Raw genomic sequence first — 15,817 nt, 5'->3', positions numbered from 1 at the left:
GTCATGAAAGCTTTCCCTATCTTATGTAACCCCTTCGTCTTCCGACGGAGCGCTCTTGCTATCTGGGCGCTCCTCTAGTTGTCAGGGGAGGGTTGGTTGTACGGCGGAGCTACACGCTCCGCCTTAGTGTAACTTTTCTAGTATAAGTATAGGGCATCCTCTCCCATTCTCCGGCGTGGTATACTAGTCTTGAAACTTTTATGGGTATATAAAACACCTGGTTGAAATTTACTCACCCCTCCGGTGTACACCGGAGTTCCCAACCAGCGTCTTAGGTCATAGACCTTCTTCCACAAGGAGTTCAGGGGTGGATTATGCCCAATAATTCTAGACTACTCCGGCATGCAACGGAGTATCACAGTAGCCCTGTGAGTGTATAACGTTGATACTTATGTATCTTTCCACTTACAGGCTACTAACTGTCAGGAGCCAGGTTGGTAACGCCGTCCTCCAAGACCCCTGCGGGCATGAGGTCTGCAGGACTCGCGCTCCGTGCGCTACCCGCCACAACGAGATGGTAGTATGGCATCACGAGGCTTGTACCATTTGCTATGAGCTGGTGAGCCAGTTTTTGGATGGAGTAAGTATATATCGGTGTCAAGTTTGTTCCTTCCATGACATAAATACTTTCACATATCTTAGCTTTAAGTTTTAAGGTCATATTCAATTTTGGTAATGATCCGTCCTCGGGGCTTCGTTGTAAGGATTACAATGACCCTCTTTTCCAGGCTGCCACCGTTAAGGAAGTCGCGTCGGCTACCCTGAAGGCCTGGGTAGGTGGCTTCAGAAAGAACGCCGCCAAAGGACAGCCCTATATCCTCGATAAGAAGCTGGCTGTCCAGATCTTCCCGCATGGACCCCGCCGCAGCAGCTCCTACAATTGCTTCCGTTCAGCAACAAGTGGAACAAGCCTTGATTGAGGGAGGAGGCCAAGACATCATGGCGGAAGTAGCCACACTGGATATTAACATAGAGCCAATGACGGTAGGTGGGGAGGATTTATTAGTTGAGGTAGGTTTGTTGGGCGCCGAAGGGCTTCCCCTTGGGTGCCTCTGGATCTTCATCACCTGTCCCTTCATCATCTTCTTTTCAGGGCTTTACGGGATCGGAGATCCCTTCTAGTACTCCTGCTGCATCCGTGACCCCCAAGGTAAAGGGGCACAGGGAGCAGAAGACCCTTCAGAAGACGTCGTCCAAAAAGACGTCGTTGTCGTCTTCTTCTCGTAAGCCTCCGGCTTCCCATCCCGGAGCAGAGAAAGTGAAGTCATCTTCGTCTTCACAATCCAAAGGGTCAAGAGACAAGTCCTCTAAGGAGAAGGCTCGTACTCCTGCCGAGTCTGTGCCTTCTCCCGCTGCTGACGTAACTCCTCCGGTGACTCCTGCCGGGGTTGTGGTACCTGGTACCTTCAATCCTGCTGCATTTTCGGCAGGAATCATGCAGCATGTAGGTGATTTGGTAGGCTCTCTAAGTATGAGAGTTGAGCAGATGTTTGCTCAACTCTCTACCACTATTAATCAGTCAGGGCAATCCATTCAGAACCTGACTGAGCGAGTGTCCGACCAAGAGAATCGCCTAGCAGGCCTGAACCAGGCACCTCAGGCCAATCTCCCGGTAGCAGGAGCTGGTCTTGCCCAGCTGCCGGACTATGACACCCTCCCTGCCTTCTCTATGAGTAATCCTTGGAGGGTAGCAGCTTATGCTCCCTTCAAGGACGGCATGATTTCCATTCTGGAATGTGGAACTTGAAGGATCGAGGACTTCCGAGTTCCACCCAGCCGACTAACAGCCTCCTTTCACGGGATATGCGAGGCTGACGGAGACAGCCTTGAACAGGGAGGATAAAATCCCAAAAGAAACGGTCCTATATAGCCGAGACCACGCTCAGAGAGTGTGGTTGCATTGCTTGGAGGAATGGGACTGTACTAACACCAGACTCCAAGCATTCAAGAGCCCTTTTACTATCTTCGCCACAGAGGAGGAGGCACCACTCCCCTTTATGACGAAGATAGCAGAAGTCACAATGCAGGCGGGCATGAAGGATGAACCCCTGCCACAACTAAGGGAATCGTACCCTACGTCCCCTCTCTTCCCTGCTTTCGGTGATCTGTGGGAGAACCTACCGGCCACTTTTACAGTAGGTAAACTCAAACCGGACTGTGCCATGGAACAGTTCGGTGAGAGGTTACCCAGATTACCTGACAACCTCATTCAGGCAGAGTTTGAGGCAAGAACCAGGCTAGGTAGAACTCTCAACACCCTGGTTATGACTGAAGTGGCTGCTTTAACGTACGGCACGGAGCCTCTTTTTAAGCTCCTAGCCAAGTCGCAAACCCAGACAGTCCAAGCGGAACCTGTACGGGTTTATAGTGGGCAAGGAATGGAACTGCCCGGAAACACGTCCTTCAAAAAAAAAAGGAGGCAACGATTCGGCACGAGCCAAACAAGCTGCTTTCCTCCAATATCTGGGGGGCGGACCTCTTCCCGGAGTCGGCAGTTAATGAGGTCCAACACGAGGCGACGAGGCTTAACCAGAGCCTCAGAGCTCGTTGGGGTCTCTCAGCTAAGAGGAAACCCGAGAACCCTTCCTCCTCTGGCAAAAAGTTGAAAAAGACAAAGAGGTTCCAGCCATACCAAAAGCAGCAACAGCAACACTTCGTTCAGGCGGTTCCGGTTGCTCAGACAGGACAATCTGCAGCACCGAAAGGACAGAACCAACCGATTCTCCTACTGTCCCCACAAGGTCAGCCCTCGACCTCTTACGCTGTTTCCCCGGCATTCAACCAGGTGTTTGAAAGCCAAGCCTTTCAAACCTTCAACAGGTTTGCTAGGGGAAGCAGGGCTAGAGGTGCCTTTCAGCAACGAGGCGCAGGAAGAGCTACCAACATGGGTAAGCACTTCCATGGAGGACGCGGAGATCATTCTGCACAACAGCAGTGAGATCTCCCAGGTAGGAGGGAGGCTGTTCCTCTTCCGGCACAGGTGGGGGTTCAGCAAATGGGAACAGAGCATTGTGTCCAAAGGACTGGGTTGGAGTTGGATCAAAGGTCCCCCTCCACCCAAGTCATTCCTTCAGTTACCATCAAAGGAATTGGCAGATTACGCAGAGGAGCTCCTTCAGAAAGTAGTGTCGAGAGTCAAGCACTTAAAGTTTCAAGGACGCTTATTCAGCGTGCCAAAGAAAGGCTCATCAAAAGAAGAGAATAATCTAGACTTGTCCCACGCTAAACTTATTCATTCGTTGCGACAAGTTCAAAATGCTGACCATCTCGCAGGTGCGGACCTTACTTCCCCGTGGGGCCGTCACCACCTCTATCGATCTTACAGACGCATACTATCATATCCCAATCGCGAGACACTTTCGCCCATACCTAGGCTTCAAGCTGGGAGACCAGGCATTCTCTTTCAAAGTGATGCCCTTCGGGCTGAATGTAGCACCCAGGGTATTCACGAAAATAGCGGAAGTAGTGGTACAACAACTGAGATCACAAGGGATAATGGTAGTAGCGTACCTCGACGATTGGCTGATTTGGGCGCCAACCGTCGAGGAATGCCTCAGAGCCACAAACAAGGTACTTCAATTTCTGGAACACCTAGGGTTCCAAATAAACAGGACAAAGTCCAGGCTCACTCCGGAGTCGAGTTTCCAATGGCTCGGCATTGTCCCCTCTCACAATCTGTCAATTCCGGTGGACAAGAGGAAAGAAATAGCCAAGTCAGTAAGGCAATTCCTCAAGAACAAACGGGCGTCAAGGAGAAACCAAGAAAGGATCCTAGGTTCTCTCCAGTTTGCGTCAGTTACAGATGTTCTGCTGAAAGCAAAACTCAAGGACATAAACCGAGTTTGGCGCTCAAGAGCAAATGCCAAATCTTGGGACAAGTTGTCAGTGATCCCGCAGATTCTTCGAAATCGTCTCCGCCCATGGGCGGAGACAAAGAACCTGTCCAAGTCAGTTCCTCTTCAATATCCCCCTCCGGCGTTGATCATCCACACAGACGCCTCTCTAAGCGGATGGGGAGGATACTCTCAGTTCAAAAAAGTTCAAGGAACTTGGTCACCTCAGTTCCGCCAGCTCCACATAAACGTATTGGAGGCTATGGCAGTATTTCTCACTCTGAAGAGGCTCCTTCCACCAAAGAATTCTCATATAAAACTGGTATTGGACAGTGCAGTAGTAGTACACTGCATCAACAGGGGAGGATCCAAATCAAAACATGTGAACCATGTTATGATAGCCATTTTTTCTCTGGCGAACAAGTACAAATGGCATCTATCCTCCACCCACCTGGCGGGAGTAAGGAACGTGATAGCAGACGCCTTCTCTCGATCAGTTCCTCTAGAATCAAAGTGGTCCCTGGACAACAGGTCGTTCCAGTGGATACGCCGGAGTGTCCCGGGTCTCCAAGTAGATCTTTTCGCCTCTCAAGCGAACCACAAGCTCCCTTGCTATGTGGCCCCCAACCTGGACCCTCTGGCTTATGCCACAGACGCCTTGTCCATAGATTGGAATCAGTGGAAGAAGATATATATCTTTCCTCCAGTGAATCTTCTATTGAAAGTACTGAACAAACTCAGGACTTTCAAGGGACAAGTAGCTCTAGTAGCCCCCAACTGGCCAAAGAGCAATTGGTACCCTCTGCTTCTGGAATTAGGTCTTCGACCTCGACGGATTCCCAATCCCAGACTATCTCAGATAGTATAAATGAGGACTGTGTTCGCTTCCTCAGGAATTCTCAAAACCCTAACTTTATGGACTTCATGAAGTTTGCGGCTAAAAAAGATGCAGATATCGATCCCCAGAATATTCTTTTCTTAGAATCAGATAAGAAGGAATCAACTTTGAGACAGTATGATGCTGCTGTTAAGAAGTTAGCATCTTTCCTGAAGGAGACAAACACCACAACCATGACAGTAAATTCAGCTATATCCTTCTTCAGATCCTTATTCGAAAAAGGATTAGCAGCTAGCACTATTACCACTAATAAATCAGCTTTAAAGAAAATCTTTCAGCGGGGCTTTCAAATAGACTTAACAGACTCTTACTTTACGTCTATTCCCAAAGCTTGTGCTAGACTTAAGACCTTCTGAAAGGCCTAGTTCAGAATCATGTTTTTTGAATGATGTCCTCAAACTGGCTTCAGATACTGACAACTCTTCTTGTTCATTCATAATGCTACTAAGAAAGATGCTATTCTTGCTAAGTTTAGCCTCAGGGGCCAGAATTTCAGAACTGTCGGCTCTATCCAGAGATGCGGGTCACGTAGAATTCCTCCCTTCAGGAGAAGTTTTACTGTCCCCGGATCGTAGTTTTCTAAAAAAAAATGAGGATCCTTTAGCGAGATGGGACCCTTGGAAAGTCATTCCTCTGCCCCAAGACCCTTCTCTGTCCAGTGATGACCTTACGAAGCCTTTCTGTCAGGACATCCTCTAGATCCTCGGGTCCTCTCTTTATGAGAGAAAAAGGTGGCACTATATCAGTTAAAGGTATCAGGCAGCAGATCCTTTACTTCATTAAACAAGCCAGTCCTGAATCTTTTCCAAAAGCCCATGATATCAGGGCAGTAGCCACCTCTATTAATTATTTCCAGCATATGAACTTTGACGATTTAAAGAAATATACTGGCTGGAAATCGCCGATAGTTTTTAAGCGTCATTACCTAAAGTCCTTAGAGTCTTTAAAATTTCCAGCAGTGGCAGCGGGAAACATAGTTTCCCCTGACACTGCACAGTAGTCGTAGTTGAAGATCCAGATCTCCTTTCTACCTGCCTCAACTAATATTTCACCTAACCTGCCATTATGCTCTATATAGTCCTTTAGCCTTAGCTGCTTATGATTATGATTATAGTGGTGTGTCCCTTATTTTTTTGCTAGGGGCACCCACAACATTATTGTTATTTATGAATTGTCAATTTCATCCTGCTACCCTTATTTTTATGCTAGGGTAGCATACTTATTGATTTACTGTAGCTTTTAAGATAATAAATTGTCTAGTGAGTAATTCCCCATGTAAATATTTAACTCACTATCCTAGATAAGTTATCATTACTATTATGCGGTTTAATCTTAAGTGAACTATAAGTGTACTAATTATATATTAAGTTAACTTTCTGTATGATAACTCGTAAGTTCTCAATATTATATAATTTATCTTAGTTCATAGTTTCATTGAGACCTTCCTCTTTATTTTACAATCTTGTGCTATTTCTCTGGTACTATTTCACGCAGCGACACGAACTGAGCCCAGAAAAGGGATTTTGACGAAGGAAAAATCTATTTCTGGGCGAGGGTTCGTGTCGCCCAGTGAAATCCCCCCCTGCCCCCCCCTGTCCCGCCCTCCAGCCCAAGATTGGCATCTAACTTCAAGGATGACCACCAGAGGCGCGGCAGTCGGCGTGGTGCGGAGCGTAGTAGTAGTAGTTGCCGTCCTGGCCTGTGGATCGGCGCTCTCAGGAAGGGGATTTTGGTGTAGGAATCTTCTAAATGGCAAGAGGTTCGTGGTAGTGGTCTCACTCGCCCCAGATACCATACCGACACCCTCTTTTTATTTAGGGTGAGCGAGTCAGTTATTCTGACATCTTCCTGATTTGTTTTTCTCTGGTATATGTTAGCTTCATTTACCTTAGAAATAATGAACTTAAGAATTACTTCACTGGGCGACACGAACCCTCGCCCAGAAATAGATTTTCCTTCGTCAAAATCCCTTTTTTGGTAGTGTAAGTCAGAAATGATTTTTAAGATTTTTAGATATTCATGACCCTGATTTTTACTTTTAGCAGGAACTTGTGCAGTGGCAAGGCCAAGTCCTATCACAGCGGCGTTGTGAGGACCTTTTAACATCATCTGGAGCTATATTTAAATGGAAAGCTGCTTTCAAAGCTTTTTCTCTGCACATTAGTATGCACTCAATCACTTTGGAACCTTCTCGTGTTAATACATTAAAGTTACTGAAAATTTGTAGATAACCTTGATTGTAAAGTAACTTGACCTAGTATTTTCTGACTGTTACGTTTTAATCTCTTTGTGCATTTTTTGGTTAATAAGGGTTTTTACACTCATGTATATGTAAATGTAACGTTACATAAATTTTAATACTGAAATGTTAAACAATATTTCTTATAACGTTGAACACATTTTTTTATGTTATTTAACAGGCGTATTCCCTTTCCTGATTGTGTTGAAGATTTACACCAAACCCCCCCCACTCATGAAAATTCTTAGCCTTTTGATTTTTCCACTTATGATGGATTGTTGAGCTAACTTCTTTATGAAAGTGAAATGTTGTTGTTAATTGTGAATGAGATAAAAAAAAGTTGAAGCTCTTGAGATGAATGTTTGTGTGGTAAATATGTTGTATAAAATAGAAAGAGAAAGAAAAGTAAGAGTTACCTACAGGTAGTAAAGACATTGGCATAAATGAAAAGGTAAATCAAGATAACAGTATTAAGACATGGTTTGGTCAAGAAGAAAGAATGGACGATAAGTTGTTGAAAAGATACATAAATCAATGTTTAGAGAAAGGAGAAAAGACCTATTCATTTAACAACTTCTTTATTTGATTAATACATATTATAAAGCAACATAAATATTTGTCTAACATTTCAGACTTTTGAAGCAATAGTATGAAACACTCCTGCTACTACCCATAGCCCTTTTTCAAGAATTAATATAGGCAAATACTACCAAGCACCTCATTCCTGTACGGACTGGGGTTCAACATATCCGTATCAACTTTTCTTCTGCACTGCATATCAACATGGGCCACAACTGATAAATATAACACATGCCTACAGTGGATTACGTGCAAAGCAAGGCTCTTCCAGTTTTCCTCCCCTCCAATCTCCCTCTTTAAATGCACTGGCCAAAAAACCAATGGAATATGAACAGATAGCATTCCCCTTCAAAAAGCCTACCCTTTTACCCAAGGCATGCACTTCACTGATCCTCTTTGCCATCTCCAAAGATATCAGAAAAAAGGTTTTCTTAATCAAGTCTCTTAACCCTCTTACGCCGATTGGACGTATTAAACGTCGAGTCAAAATGTCTCCCGTATGCGATGGACGTATCATAAGTCGGCTCAAAAAAGTTTTTTTTAAAATTCGCGGAAAAAATACTTATAGGCCTACCAGCCAAAAACTTTTAAATCACGCGCCTTGGGGGATGCTGGGAGTTCACGGATCAAGGCGTTGTTTGTTTACAATCGCTACGCAGGCGCGCAAGCGCGAATTTCTTTCTTATCGCACTAAAAAGTATCAGTGACACATCTCAAAAATTATTCCGTCACTTTGACATAATTTTTGCACCATTTTAAATTATCCTTTACATGAATTATTATATATGAAAATGTGCGCAATTTCATGTAAAATACAACGAAAAAATACTCATGATTGTAGCTTTTATCAGTTTTGAAATATTTTCATATAAATAACGATAAGTGCAAAAATTTCAACCTTCGGTCAACTTTGACTCTACCGAAATGGTTGAGAAACGCAATTGTAAGCTAAAATTCTTATATTATAGTAATATTCAATCATTTGCCTTCATTTTGCAACAAATTGGACGTCTCTAGCACAATATTTCGATTTATGGTGAATTTATGAAAAAACTTTTTCCTTACGTTCGTGCGGTAACTCTTCCGATAAATTTTTTCGTGCGATTGTCCTAATGTTTGCACCCTTTTAAGTTTGCCGTTACATAAAGTTTTATATATGGAAATGTGCGAAATTTCATGCACAATACAACAAAAAACAAACCATGGTTGTAGCTTTTATCAGTTTTGAAATATTTTCATATAAATAATGTTAAGTGCAAAAATTTTAACTTTCGGTCAACTTTGGACCTCTACCGAAAATGGTCGGAAAAACGCAATTGTAAGCTTAAAACTCTTATATTCTAGTAATATTCAATCATTTACCTTCATTTTGCAACAACTTGGAAGTCTCTAGGACAATATTTCGATTTATGGTGAATTTATGAAAAAAAAAAAAATTTCCTTACGTCCGCGCGGTAACTCTTCCGAAAAAATCAGAATTTTTTTTGTGCGATTGTCGAAATGTTTGCACCATTTAAAATTAGCTGTTACATAAAGTTTTATATATGAAAATGTGCGCAATTTCATGTAGAATACAACTAAAAATGATTGAAGGTTGTAGCTTTTCTCTTTTTTCGAAATATTTGCATATAAATCACGATAAATAGAAAAAAAATCACGTTCGGTCAAATTTACTCTACCGAAATAGTTGAAAAACGCAATTGTAAGCTAAAACTCTTACGGCCTTGTAATATTCCGTCATTTATCTTCATCTTGAAACAAATTTGAAGTCTCTAGAACAATATTGTGATTTATGGTGAATTTTGAAAAATATATTTACCTTCACTCCGCGCGCGATTTGCGGCCGCAAGTCTCCGAAATACGTACATCGCATTATCCTAATATTTGCTCCTTTTCATATTAGCCGTTTTATAGAGTTTCATATATCAAAATGTGCGCAAATTCATGAAAAATACAATAAAAAATAAGTGAAGGTTGTAGCTCTTTCCATCTCCGAAATATGTGCATATAAAAAAAAATATATAAAAATTTTGACATTCGGTCAAATTTAACTCTTCCGAAATGGTCGAAATCTGCAAATCTAATCTAAAACTCTTACAGTATCGTAATATTAAATCATTTGTCTTAATTTTGAAACAAATTGGAAGTTTCTAGAACAATATTTAGAATTACGGTGAATTTTTGCAAATAACATTTTTTTACGTCTGACTTGCGTTACGAATTCGTACATCATTTTGTGATAATATTTTTCCGGTGTTGCTTTTATTGTTTTACTATGTATTATATATCAAAATGGTTGCAATTTAGTGTACAATACAACGAAAAAAAAGTAACTCGTTAGCTTTGACCGTTTTTTGCACAGCGTGATTTGAATACAATTATCTATGAATTTTTTTTTTCGCTACCATATCTCGCATTATTTACATATGATAATGATATTATTTTCATTTCTGATGATTGCATACTAAACTTCAGGCAATGACAAAAAATGAGCCAAAAATGAACTCTTAATCTTTAAAACTAAGCGCGCTATGATTTTTTGAAAAAGTTATTTTTTACGCTTCCACGCTCACTCCAAACCGGCGCCGGCATACAGGAGAGGTTTTGATTTTTAGGGCTTCGGCGTAAGAGGGTTATGGAGATAGAATGCGCAAGCTCAAAGAGAGGACCTGACAACCACTTCAAAACTACGTCTAGATTCCAAGGTACTGCAGGTGAATCTGTACCCTTGGAAGTGTCAAAAGACTTGATAAGGTCTGAAATGTCTGGATTGGAGGACAAGTCTGATCTTCTATGAAGAAAGACTATAGCCTTAAATGGTGGACGTTGAAAGGTTCTTTGCTGATCTTAAATGTGTAATAAGTCAGTTATTTGAGTCACAAAGGTCTGAGAGGAGGAGACACTGATAGTTCTGCACCACTCTCTGAAGATCATCCACTTATTTTGATAGACGGCGATTAAGATTGTCTTCTGCATTTAGCTATTGCCTCTGGAGCCGCTTTAGAAAAAAAAGCTTTCTTTCTAAGGAGTCTTTTGACAGTCTGAAGCCTGTCAGGGCCAGAGAAGACAGGCCTTGGTGGAACCTCTGGAAGTGTAATTGTCTGAGCAGCTACCTCTTTTGAGGAAGCAGCCTCAGGAAGTCCACTAGATGAGCAATGACATTGGGGAACCATTCTTCGATGGCCAGAAAGGTGCTAGTATTAGAATTAGAGATACATTCTGGTGGAACAGAAACTTGTTTAACATCTGTCTCATCAAATTGAATGGGGGAAAGGCATATAGATCTTAGTTTAACCAATCAAGGGGAAAAGCATCTACTGACTAGGCTTGCGGATCTGGTACGGGAGAACAATACAGAGGAAGACGATGGTTCTGAGATGTGGCAAATAGATCTCCACAGGTCTAAACAGACTAGTGGATTCAAGGTCCATTCAGTTGAGAGGACTTGTCCCAGATGGCTTAGCTCGTCTACTAATACATTGGTCTTTCCTGGGATAACCTTGGTAATTGTCCTGGTATCGTTCTGTTCTGCCCATAAGAGAAAATCTCTCGCTGCCTCGTACAGAGAGAACAACCGAGTCCCTCTTTGCTTCGCTATGTAAGAGAGCACTGTAGTGTTGTTTGAGTGAACTAAAATCATCTTGTTCTTTACTTCTTGAGAGGACTGAAGGCCTAAAAGTACCGCCTTTATTTCTTTCATATTTATGTGAAAAGACTTTAGCTCTGGGGGACCATATCCTGACACCTCGCTCATCTCTAAAAGATCGCCCCTTCCCAGGTCCGCACATCTGAGTAGAGTTTCAGGTCGGGGCTCAATGAAAAAGACACTTACCTTGGGAAATCTCTCCTTGGAGTTCCACCAGAGAAGGTCCTCCTTTATTTCTTTCTTCACTGGAAACACAAACGAGTCTGGAAGAACCTTTCTGTTCCAGCTTGCTTTCAAAAAGAACTGTAGTGGTCTGAGATGTAGTCTGCCCAGGGGTATAAACTGTTCCATAGACGAAAGAAAACTGAGAAGGCTCATCCAATTGTTGGCTGAGCATTCTTCCCACGAAAGAATCTCCTGTATCTTCTTTAGACAAGATATCCTTTTCGGTGTTGGAAAAACCCAAAAATCCTGAGACACTATTATCATCCCCAAATATTGAATCCTCTGAGCGGGGATTAACTGAGACTTCTGGTGGTTCACTAGAATCCCTAATTCTTGTACTAACAAGATTCTTCTTGAGGTCCTCCATGGTGGTTCACTAGAATACCTAATTCTTGTACTAACTAGAGTCTTCTTGAGGTCCTCCGTGCGCTGACTCTCTGAATTGGCTCTGAGAAGCCAATCATCCAAATACAAGGAGATTCTTATCCCCTGTAGGTGTAGCCACTTTGCAATGAGAGCCATCACTGGTGAAAACCTGCAGCACCATTGAAAGACTGAAGCAAAAAGCGCAAAATTGATACCTCTTTCCCTCAAACACAAACCTGATGTACTTCCTAGAACTGGGATGAACAGGTACATGGAAAACACTTGTCCTGTAGGTCTAAAGATGTCATCCAATCTCCAGGGCGAATGGACGACAGAACTGACTGGTTTGTTTCCTGTAGGTCTAAAGACGTCATCCAATCTCCTGTTCAAATGGACGACAGAATTGACTGGTTTGTTTCCATCTTGAATCTTGTCTTCAAGACAAAGATGTTGAGAGTGCTGACATCTAAGACGGGCATCAAGCCCCTTGATGGCTTGGGGACCACAAACAGGCGGTTGTAGAAACCTGGAGAAAGAAGGTACTGCACTGGCTCTATTGCCCATTTTTTAAAGAGAGACAATACCTCTTCTGCATGTACCAAAAACCTCTCTGACCCTTGCAAATAAGCAGTCAACATGACTGGCATGTTGACTAAGGGAGGTATTTTCACAAAGGGGATGATATGATCTCTTTTCAGAACCTCCACTATACCAGGCTTCTGCTCCCTTCTTCTGCCACACTTCCCAAAATGAAAGATGTCTGGCTTCGACTTGTGCATGGAGAACTGTCTCCTCACTTGCGAAAGGGACCTTTAGCAGAGGATTTCTTGACTGCCTTCGAGGCAAAGCAGGTACTTCATTTGAAGTAAGAGAAAGATCTCGGTCTGGACCAAAAAGGCTGTGCCCTCGGAGGAAGAGACTGCTTCACATTAACAGTTGGAGTCTCCTTTGGTCTCTTGGAGGACTGAGTGAAAAGATCCTGAGTACTTTTCTTCTGCCACTCAGAAGCTATGTCGAGGACTGTAGACTGGGAAAAAGGCATTTCTTATCCAGCGGAGAATATAACAAAGCCGGTTTTTGAGTCGTCGACATTCCCTTAGAGGTGTACGAGCACCAAAGCTCCCTCTTCTTCAGAGTTCCCAACATATATAGGGAAGCTAACACAAGGGAGCTGTCTGTAATTTCCCTGTCAATACAAGACATCACTCCCAACCAATCCAAAGCAAAAACAAATTCTTGGCAAGACCGAGCAGGATCTAATTTTGCAAGCCAAGGCACCCACTGCCCAATAAAGAAAATTCAAAACTTCAAACACTTTGAAGATGTTCTTCAGTAGATGTGCCAACTCCGAGGCAAGAAAATGAAATCTTTGCCGAAGTGGAGGCAGAACGCCTGGCCAAATCCACTAAACCTGAGAAATCTCCTTAGGAATAGACACAGATTCCTAAGGAGGGAGCTTCCTTAGTCGCATACAACAGACACCTCCATCTCAAAATCTTAGAGGGAGGAAAACTGAAAGTTCTGCCTTCATCCCTCTTCCCTGTTAACCACGCTTCTATATCCTTAAAATGATCTTTTTTATAATAAAATGAAGTTTCATAAATATACTTACCAAGTAATTACTTAGCTAACAGTTAGCCTCTCACGGCATCTTAAAATTCAAAAAATTCGCTCGCAAGTGACTGTTGCAATGCATGGGTGACAGGTCCCCGGCCACCGCAGTGGGAAACTCGCGAGTGACATTAGCCAATAGCGTCATTCTAATTTATGCCGCTAAGTCCATGAAAATCAGAGGGGAGGAAGGCAGGCTCTGATTTAGTAATTACTTGGCAAGTACATTTATAAAACTTCATTTTATAAAAATATAATTTTTATAAAAGTAACTTACCAAGTAATTACTTAGCTGAATCCCACATTGCAAGTCGGGTGGAATGAATGGACTGATTAACTCAGTGTAAAAAGGAACGTTATTATTGAACTAGAGAAAAGGCTAACACTGGCTCCATCACTGGCTAAGTGTTTGTCACTTGCTTACCTGGTAAGAGAGCTACAGCAGGAGATGCTGCCTCTGGTGGCGCTCATCTTAACCTATAGTGGTGTGGCAGTGAGACGGGAGTCGCCTCTACATCAGTCTGCCTGACCCCTGACAAGACTCAGGATAAAAGTTTCATGCCCTTGCCCTGGGCGCAGTACCAAAACAACCAGACCAGCGAATCAAACTGTCACCCTACGAGTGTTATGCCAACTCAACTAAGAGACATTAACCAACTGACCTACTGGGGGTCCTTCAGGTACCAGGTACCCCACCAGGCTCTCTGTAACTGGACATCCTTGACACAAGGAAAAAATAGGATAGAGTTCATGTCGCTCCTATGCTTCCTCACCCAACACCATACCAGTCACCGCCAACGGGCCAAGGGTACTGCAATTTTCAAAGACTGTTTCTACGTCTTTCAAATAATGTAATGCAAATATCGACTTACACCTCAAAAAGGCTGATTGAAGTATCACAGAGACAGACAAATTACATTTAAAGGAGAGAAAATTGGCCACAGCTCTGATCTCATGCACTCTCACTTTCAGCAATGGAAGCAATTCCTCTGTAACCAGGAATTCACTACAAGCAGTCAAGTACCAAGTACCCACCAAAGCTCTCCCTCTCCTTCCATTTACTGTAATCTCTACAGCTGCCTGAGATCAAGAAAATACCTTTACCAAGAAAGAGGCTGCGGGTTCAACAGTCTCTCAACCCACCCACATCATTTCCTTACTACACTGAGACACAATATGGCCACATTGCCACACTAATAGCATGTACTTCCACACCTATCCTTACAGAACCTGTCTAAATGAAGTCCACCACACCTGAAACAATTGACTTAAATGGCTGAGCTTCAATGGTTAATATTTTTACACAATGGCCTATCAACTCTGCCTCTAGTCACATTAACAATGGCTTATCAACTCTGCCTCTAGTTACTAATGCTCATAGGTAGCAACATATTCTACACTTACTTCAGCCTAACTCCTATACAGTAAAGAAACCCAACTATGAATATCAACATTATAACTTTCTCCAATCCACCCCCTGAAAAGTCTGTTTAGCCAGCCAATCTATTCATCTCATCTGCTAACTTGGTTGCCTGTTCTCCACTCCATCTCAAATGCGCCACTTCCCATTTGGTATAAAGGGTTTATCCATAAATACTTCCTTCAGACTACCAGACTACATTTGCCTTTATTACAATCTACCTTTCCTCTTTCCCAACTCAAGATAAAAAAAAATGCATCCCCCTCTAAACACAGACAAAACATTTACCAACTCCATCACCTTCTGCAAGTTACCGACTAACGACAATTTCTTCATTCACAACATTGCATCACCATCTCTATTAATTTGTTTTATTATATCACCTGTTCTTTCGGTTACCATGATGCCTAAATAGCTTGTAGTAAAATACAAAAACTCACCTCAATAGTTCTTGCAGTATAAGCAGACAGCTGAAACTGAGACTTCTCCAACCTCAAAACTCAATCCCTCCCAACAATAACATATTAAACAAGTTGACAGTCCTACATTAGTTTATCAATATCTGCTTCCAAACCTTGGACTGAACAAAACAGTCGTTAACTATAGGAAACTTCCTCCGTCAGACCCCTTTCAATCACTATAAAATTACCAAGAATCTTTAATTATACTAAAGACACTTAAAGCAGATCACTTCTGTCTGTTTGCAAGATATCTGATATAACATATGCAACAAAGACTACTGTCATCAGCATTTTTATTTCCTTATAAATATTAAGTTAAGTACAAAGAAACCATTCAAACTCACATCACTGCAAATATTACTTTGGAATACAAGTAGATTATTGATAAGACGGGGGACAAAACACAACTTTCCTTCACTACCTATTTCGTGAATCCTGAGTAATACATCTACATCACTGAGGGAAAAATGGTTTAAAATTTAAAAACCAAAGAAAACCAATTATGAAATTGAAAGAAAAAGGTGATTCATAAATTTAAC

General features: G+C 42.3%; 1 protein-coding gene across 1 annotated transcript in view; it reads right to left on the bottom strand.

Moving 5' to 3' along the window:
- Positions 1-15,817, bottom strand: part of LOC135216294 (bridge-like lipid transfer protein family member 1) — a 661,298-nt gene that overhangs the window by 26,867 nt on the left and 618,614 nt on the right. The window lies entirely within an intron of this gene.

This window comes from Macrobrachium nipponense, chromosome 6, assembly GCF_015104395.2.
Source record: "Macrobrachium nipponense isolate FS-2020 chromosome 6, ASM1510439v2, whole genome shotgun sequence".
Lineage (NCBI taxonomy): Eukaryota > Metazoa > Arthropoda > Malacostraca > Decapoda > Palaemonidae > Macrobrachium > Macrobrachium nipponense.
Note: the sequence above shows the minus strand (reverse complement) of the source record. Positions and strands in the feature narration are given on the sequence as shown.